Raw genomic sequence first — 7,545 nt, 5'->3', positions numbered from 1 at the left:
CTTCCTAAGGCTCTTGTTAGCTGATTCACTGATAGGTCGCATATTAGTTCCTTCTAAATCTTCACCCTCCTATCTATGCTGAGAGCCATTGCTTAAAATTGAAGCACGAAAGGGACAGCCCAAAAGCTGTGTGTGAGACTAAACGGGGCCTTAAATCCTCACTAAAATCAGAGCTGGCTGTAAAGAAGCTGGTAAACGACCTCACAACCTTTCATTTTATCATTGCTTTCATGAGTATGGATGGTCTGCCTAATGAAAATAAAAATCAGGAGAGAACTGAGTATGAGATGGAAACAGGGGGTGAGCATAAATAGATGGGTTTCTCTGCCTGGGTAGGGGGAGGGGTGGTTGATGCAAGACTTCAGGAAGCAGGTGCGCTTAATCTTTGAGGGAAGGGAGAGCAGGGGAGAGAGAGAGAGATAGACTGAAAACAGGCAACGCTAAGAACTGGGATGAACCTAAAAAACCTCCAGTGCATTACCTCTATTACTGCTCTTGCCTTAGTATCCTTTCTCTTAACTGTCTTAAGTTGTTTTTAAAGTAAATTGGTTGTTCTTTTTAGGTTTGGTATGTTGCCGAAATAAAAAAATAATTGTTTTAAAAGTAAGAATTAAATCACTTCAACCACATCCTCTCACAACTTTTAGATAAATTCTGCATCATCTTTACACTCTTCCACAAAAAAAAAAAAAAAAAAAAGGAAAAGGAACAACTCAAATTAGACACAATGCCTGAAGGCAGCAGAATAATCTATGTACTTTCTGAGAAGAGGTCAAGGTGATCAGAAAAGGTCCTCATTTGAAAAACAGGAGAGGAACTGGCCCTCAGGCAGGGGATCTATTTCAAGGTTCTAAGCAGCTGCAGAAAAAGCAGACGAATTAGATGTGCAGAAAGTTCTGTAGCTCGGTGTACCATGTTTTGTCAAATATACTGAAATTTAATTTTGATTTAGATGAGTGTGTAAGAGCAGTGCATTTTTATAAACATGAACAGCCTTTGAAAGTTCATGAAAACTATTAACATCATGCTTCTTTCCATCAGCATAGTGATTAAATCCATTGTGGAAAATACACACTTGTTTACTTAATATCCATAAAGTAAAAGCTGACCTGGGCTTAAATCTTACTTTTCCAACTTTGGTATAAATGAAGTGCAAATCGTTATACTTGTCATTTTTCTAGAGAGGCCTTCCCAAATTTTAATTGCATTTGCCATTTTAGCTTCTTAAATTTAGTCCCCAGTATTTTACCTGAAAATGCACTGTCACTCCCTTCCCCAACTATAGCCTCACACTCTTCTTGAATGAATGGTTAAACAGATTAGAAAAGCAAACAGCATTTTTAATAGTAAAGTGTGTGTGTGTAGTGTGTGTACGTGTGTATTCAACAATACGTAGGCTTTCATATATGAATGAGGGGATGGTTCAACAGATTAGAAAAGCAAACAGAATTCTCTAACAGTAAAGTGTGTGAGGGTGTGCTCACCAATATACAGGCTTTCTCAGAAGAGGAGGAAAAGAAAAATATATTGAGGTGGGGTGGGGAAAACGGCTTTCCTTTTGCTACACTGATTCACATTTCAAAAGCTTAAGCAAGTGTGTTATGGGTCTCATTTGTTGTCAAAGACTGCAGAGAGCAGTGTCTCGCTGCTTTTGAAATATCTGGCTGTAATCTAGTCCAATGTCCAGGGACAGTCATTTTCCCTCATTGCTGCCAATATTTGTTCACAGGTAGCCAGCCTCCCTTTCAAGCACCTCATTCAAGGATGGGTGTGGTTTCTAATCACAGCTCTCCAGGAGAGGAGGAATAAGAAAAGCAAAAGGACTGTTTAACATGATAAAGGAGGTGGGATGGGGGAGGAGCAGATAAGAGAAGTGTTGGAAATTTACTTAATTACAGGAGGTATATCCAGTTTAGTCCTTAAATGTAAAAAGGAGACCCCTTCAGCTCTATCACTAAGTACTTTCAGAAGAAGGAAGTGGGCTCATTTTTACCAAAATATAACACGTTTTTTTTTTTTTTTTAAGTAAGATCACTAGAGTCTATTAACAACCACCCACTCCTCCAGCACAAAGCTGCCATCTTAACAGTCTGGAATTGAAGTTCAACCAATCGCCATCCCTTAGGTTAGCACTATTCCAAACATTTATTTTGGACACTTACAATGCTACCTCTAAGTCATTCAAGCAAAGCTGGCACCGTTAAGAATGAGAATGATTACAAGGACTACAGAAAAGAAACTCAAGTTTGCTAAACAAAGCTAGGACGCACACAGAAACTCTCGACACTTCCTAACCTTGTCACTTTCCGGAGGCGTAAACCCATTATGCTCCCCCTCCTCAGTATGACTTAGGGTGTCCCCAAAGTTAGGGAAAGGGCCAAGCAGCTCATCTTAAAGCATCTGGGACACTTTAAGCAGTGGAAGGAGAAGTAAGCTGGAGAAGCCCACGGGAAACTTCCCGCTCACAGCAACCTAAACTTTCACTGTTCACATTATTTTTAAAGACACAAGTATAGGAAATACATTTTCCAAGTTGAGACACACAGTTCACAGAGCCCTGAACCAAGTGGACCTTCATTATAATGCCAACCTCAGGATTGTAACACCCCCCCCCCCAAAGCAAAGGTAAATTTTGTTGCCAAAATGCAACAAAGTTAAAAATTAAGAAAAGGACATATAAATTAAAAACATGGTTCCCCTCAAAAAGGCAGGAAGATAGAGCAGACGTCAGCTGAGCCCCTCTGAGAAGTCCTGGGACAGGTGCCCCCTGGAAACAGCCCCTTCCCCTCCTCTCCAAGTTGCCCCAGGAGGGGGCGTCAGCACCATGAAGGTAAAACGGAAGTGACCTTGGCAAAGCTACCAAAGGAAAACAACCTAGCTCCCTCAACTCCCGCCCGGCTCCTGGTCCCTTGGCCGCCTCCTCCTACACGAGCGACAGGGACAACTGCTTGTGGTAGGCGGCGGCGGCGGCGGCTGGGCTGGGGGCCCGGTCCTGCCCGTGAGCGCAGCGCTTGCCTCGGCGCAGTCCCCCGCGGCCATGGCGCCGCCACTCTTGTGGCCCCGCCGCGGACGGCAGCAGCAGCGGCTGGTGAAGCGTCGCCACGACTCCACAGTCTTGCCGGACCAAATCCAGACGCCCGACGTGATGCCCACCACGAGGCACATAAAATACTTGAGCATGAGCACCCAGCACTTGGGCTTGGCGGACTGCTGGCCGGAGTCCGGGCCGGGCATGCGCACGTCAGCTCGGCCTCCCAGCTCTCGCGATAGTGCTGTTCGTACAGGCAGCAGGCCACCACGACGCTGGCCGGCACCGTGTAGAGCAGCGTGAAGGTCCCGATGCGGATCATGAGCTTCTCCAGCTTGTCCATCTTGGCGCCGCCCTGCTTGATGATGCTGCGGATGCGGAAGAGCGACACGAAGCCCGCCAGGAGGAAGAGCGTCCCCACCAGCAGGTAGAGCACCAGCGGGCCCAGCACGAAGCCGCGCAGCAAGTTCAGGTTCTGGTTCCCCACGTAGCAGATGCTGGCCACCGGGTCCCTGTCCACGGAGCTCAGGGCCAGCCCGGTGATGGACTTAACGCTGGGGATGAGCCACGCGGCCAGGTGGAAGTACTGCGCGTAGCCCGCGATGGCCTTGTTGCCCCACTTCATGCTGGCCGCCAAGAACCAGGTGAGCGACAGGATGACCCACCAGATGGAGCTGGCCATGCCGAAGAAGTAGACCAGCAGGAAGACGACAGTGCACAGCGCAGGCCCCGTTGTCTCGTAGTGGATGTGGCTGTGCTCGCGGCTGCAGGCGACGCTGGCATGGCCCACCACCAGGCGCACCAGGAAGCCCAGCGACACGCAAGGTAGCAGGCTGACAGGACAATGATGGGGCGCTCCGGGTAGCGGAAGCGTTCCCTGTCTATGAGGAAGGTGGCCACTGTGGTGGAGGTAGAGATGAAGCACAGCACAGACCACAGGCCGATCCAGAAGGTGGCGAACGTGCGCTCGCCGGCGCTGAAGGACGTCTGGTAGCAGGGCGCCGCGCAGTTGGGTACCTGGCCCTTCTGCACCTTGTTGTAAAGAGGGTGTGACTCCTTCAGAAGGGGCACGAAGGGCTCGCCGCACGTGCACACCGACGGCCCCCGGCGGCACAGTCGCTCCCCGAAGCCGGCGACCCCGGCAGGTCGGAGAGGGTGGGCTTGACCGGGAAGGGCCTGGGGGGCGCCGTGGTGGCCTCGCTGCGGTTGTAATCCATGCACAGGACCTCGGCGTCGCGACCCAGCACTGGGAGGCGGTCGCAGCTCATGCGTTCCGGCCAGGCAAAGCTGTAGTGGCACATGAGTGGCGAGCAGCCAGCCTTGGCAGCTCCCACACCGAGCGGCAGGGCGGCAGCGGCTTGTGGTAGTCTGGCAGGCAGATGGGCGTGTACATGGAGCACAGGAGAAAACGCAGGTCCGGGGACCAGTAGATCTCCACCAGCGGCCAAAACTGGTGCACCTCCAGGCCCGCCTCGTCCTGCGTGTCGTGGTTGAACTAGCTGGGCATGTGCATCAGGTTGTAGCTGATGCCGCGGCACATGGGCACTGTGATCTCCTGGCACGCTGGGGCCTTGGAGGCGGCGGCCGCCCGGACCGCCAGCTGCGCCACGAAGAGCAGCAGCAGCAGCGAAGGCGGCGTGGACGGGTCAGGCCGAGCCATAGCCCCCTTCCTCCCCGCGTCTCCCGCAGCCCGCGCGGGGCCAGCTCAGGCAGGAGGAAACCAGGATCGGAGCTTCCCTCTCCGCGGACTTGTGTGGCGCCGGGGCTGGCAACCTGTTGGTTTCTTTTTCAAGAAATCCGTCCAAAGACCAACTGTTTCGGGAGGATGCTACCTCCGCAGGGAGCGCTCAGCTCTTCGCTGGACAGGGCTGGAGAGGGACGGTTAGGCTCCGATTCTGGGGAAAGTACTCTTAAAAAAAAAAAAAAAGTGGGGGAGAAGAAAAATGGCAACCACTCCCAATTAGAGGGGCGTCAATGGTACAATCCCGCAAGCGGTCTCCAAATCTCTAAGTTAACCTCTCTCCCTTCCCTCCCCTTCACCTCCTGGAACACAACTACAGACTCCCCGTCCCTCACCCTTCCTCCCTTTTCCCTGGGCCTGCCGAGGTCATAGCGCTCAGCCCCCCAGGAAAAGGGCTGAGGGATAGGGAAAAGAAGGAGGAGAAGGGGAAGGCGCGGGCTCTCACCTCCTAGAATCCCGAGAGAAGCAGATAGTCCGTAGCCAGCCTGGGTCCCCCGTCTCTTGGACACTCCGCGTTTCTCAGAGAGGGACTGGCATCGGGAAAGTTTGGCGAGAGGCTGGGTATCCGAGGAAGCAGCACATGGCAGCAGGTGGGGGCGTCTCAGAGAGGGGGGTCGCCCCCTAATCGAGGTCGCCGCAGACCAGTCACTCGCCCTCTCCTCCTCCGGGGTCCCCCGCACGATCCGGGCGAGGGCAGGGCGGGGACAGGCCGTGTGTTCCACCAGGGTCCGAGAGGTGGACAGAGGGGCGAGTGCGCCTGGTGCACCTGGGCGAGAGGAAGGCGCTTGGCGGATCCCGCCGCCTCACAGCACCGCCAGCAGCCAGCGCTGGCCCTGCCGGGACTGCACGGTGCTCGCCCGCCGCCGCGTCCCGCCCGCCGGCTGCTGGCCTCCTCCCCTGCAGGGGGCTCCGCGCTCCAAGCGGACTCCTGGGTGCGGTGGCGGCGCTCCCAGGACGCGCCGGGCTCGGCTCCTCCCCCGCACTCTAACACCCTTTCGCCCACCTCCGCCCGGTATTGAACTGCACGCGGCGGCGGCAGCGGTGGCCACAGCAGAGTCACGGTCGCGGGCGGACTGGCCTCTCCCGCCCCGCCCGGGTCACCTGCTTCTAATGCCCGCCGGGAGACTCCGCCCTGGCCCCGCCCCTTCGCGCTGGGGCTAGGTTGGTGGGCCGCCCCGCCACACTCTCCGTGCATCCCCGCCCACTGCCCCGCCGGTTCGGCCTCGCCCCAGGAGCCCTCGGGTCCAGCCCTGAGCGGGTAGCCGAGGAGCGCGGGCCAATCGCCGGCCGGGAAGCTATGGGGGGCGGGGCGAATGCTAATCACGCCTTCTTGAGACCCTAAGCGGGAAACCCTAGAAGTCCCTCCAGAGTTCTCTGCTGATTCCCGCTTTATGCGGGGCTCACTTTCCCGTAATGTTCTAGCTTATGAACGCTTTTTCCCAGGGCACCTACCAGATCTCTTCTCAGCAGCTAAGTATCCTTACAGTCCAGCGCTTGTTTAGAAGACTGCTCAAAGAATCACTCTTAACCGTGTCACCTGTCTCCACTCTGAGCCACGCTCACACCCGGTGAGCTCAGATTTAAAGAGGAACAAACACTTACCGAGTCCTAAATGTGTCGGACAGCGCGTTTGTCATTCACATCTTAATACAGGATGTCTCAGATCTTTAAAATAATTCTATGAATCAGACACTCCTTACAGGTGAAGAAACAGTTTAGAAACTTGACCAAGGCAACCGAGCTAATGTTAATGCCCCCCAAGAAAACCACAACGTAGATAATCTTGTTCAGCACAGTATTCCGAGCGCCTGGCGCAGAGTAGGCGCTCAAATGGGAAACCCGGGATTCGAATGGAGATAGTTGGGCCGCGACATCCACAATTTCTACCACCTCTTCCTCCCCCCCCCCCCCCCCCCCCGCCTCATATTCTACCGGTTATCTCCCAGGCTTTAACCTTTACTTTTGCATTTCGTAACAAAATCTTACTGTTGCAACAAGAAAGTGATTTTCTTTCCGTCTTTGGAAGACTCCAAACATGTTAGTCCTTTATCAGTTTATTGGGTTAAAAATCCAGGCAGTTCCGAAGCTGCCTGCAGAGAAAAGCAACACTGGCTCCGGCGGTGTAATGCGCGGGGCTGTACCCCCTACCCCCACCCCGCCAGCCCCGGTCGCTCCCCCGGCCTACACCGCTGGCCGCCAGGGATCCGGGGCACACGGCGCAGCGGGAGCCCACGGGAAGACCTGCTGGGCGCCCCAACCACTGGGATGCACTGTGGCGCTCTCCAGATGGGTTATTATGCTGCAAGTTTTAAATGTCCTGAAAATGCCTCTTTTCTACGTGTTCTAATTAGGCTGGAAGACTGAGGTGTTTAGCATTCTTGAAATTCATTCACACGCTTACAAATAGGGTTTGAATTGTTTCCCTTTCCCCAGCCCCTTCCTTCTACTGGGAAGAAGGCTGAAAAAAAGGGCAGGAGGGCCTGAGTTCTCAAAATACTCAGGACTGGACTAAAGGACCGAGACCCACCACGGCTATTGTCGTTCTTATGTCCTGGATCCTACTTACGTAGACTGGGAAACTAAATTGCAGAACAGTCCTCTCCTCCCTGCTTATCAACAAGACTTGTAATGAAGAATATGTGTGTTAATTCCAGCCTCAAAGTTAAATATCAATCGCTTCACAAACATCAAAACTATTAATAAATATGTTTAAAATGTATATTACTTATTTCATTCCCTGTGATTGTACCTGTGCTTATATTTTGTTTGTTTGTTT

The 7,545-nt window shown here is 53.1% G+C and overlaps 1 pseudogene; it reads right to left on the bottom strand.

The window, feature by feature from the left end:
• Window positions 1-2,923: 2,923 nt before the first annotated feature.
• On the bottom strand, window positions 2,924-5,431 carry LOC136160236 (frizzled-5-like; annotated as a pseudogene).
• Window positions 5,432-7,545: the final 2,114 nt, after the last annotated feature.

This window comes from Muntiacus reevesi, chromosome 2 (genome assembly GCF_963930625.1).
Source record: "Muntiacus reevesi chromosome 2, mMunRee1.1, whole genome shotgun sequence".
Lineage (NCBI taxonomy): Eukaryota > Metazoa > Chordata > Mammalia > Artiodactyla > Cervidae > Muntiacus > Muntiacus reevesi.
Note: the sequence above shows the minus strand (reverse complement) of the source record. Positions and strands in the feature narration are given on the sequence as shown.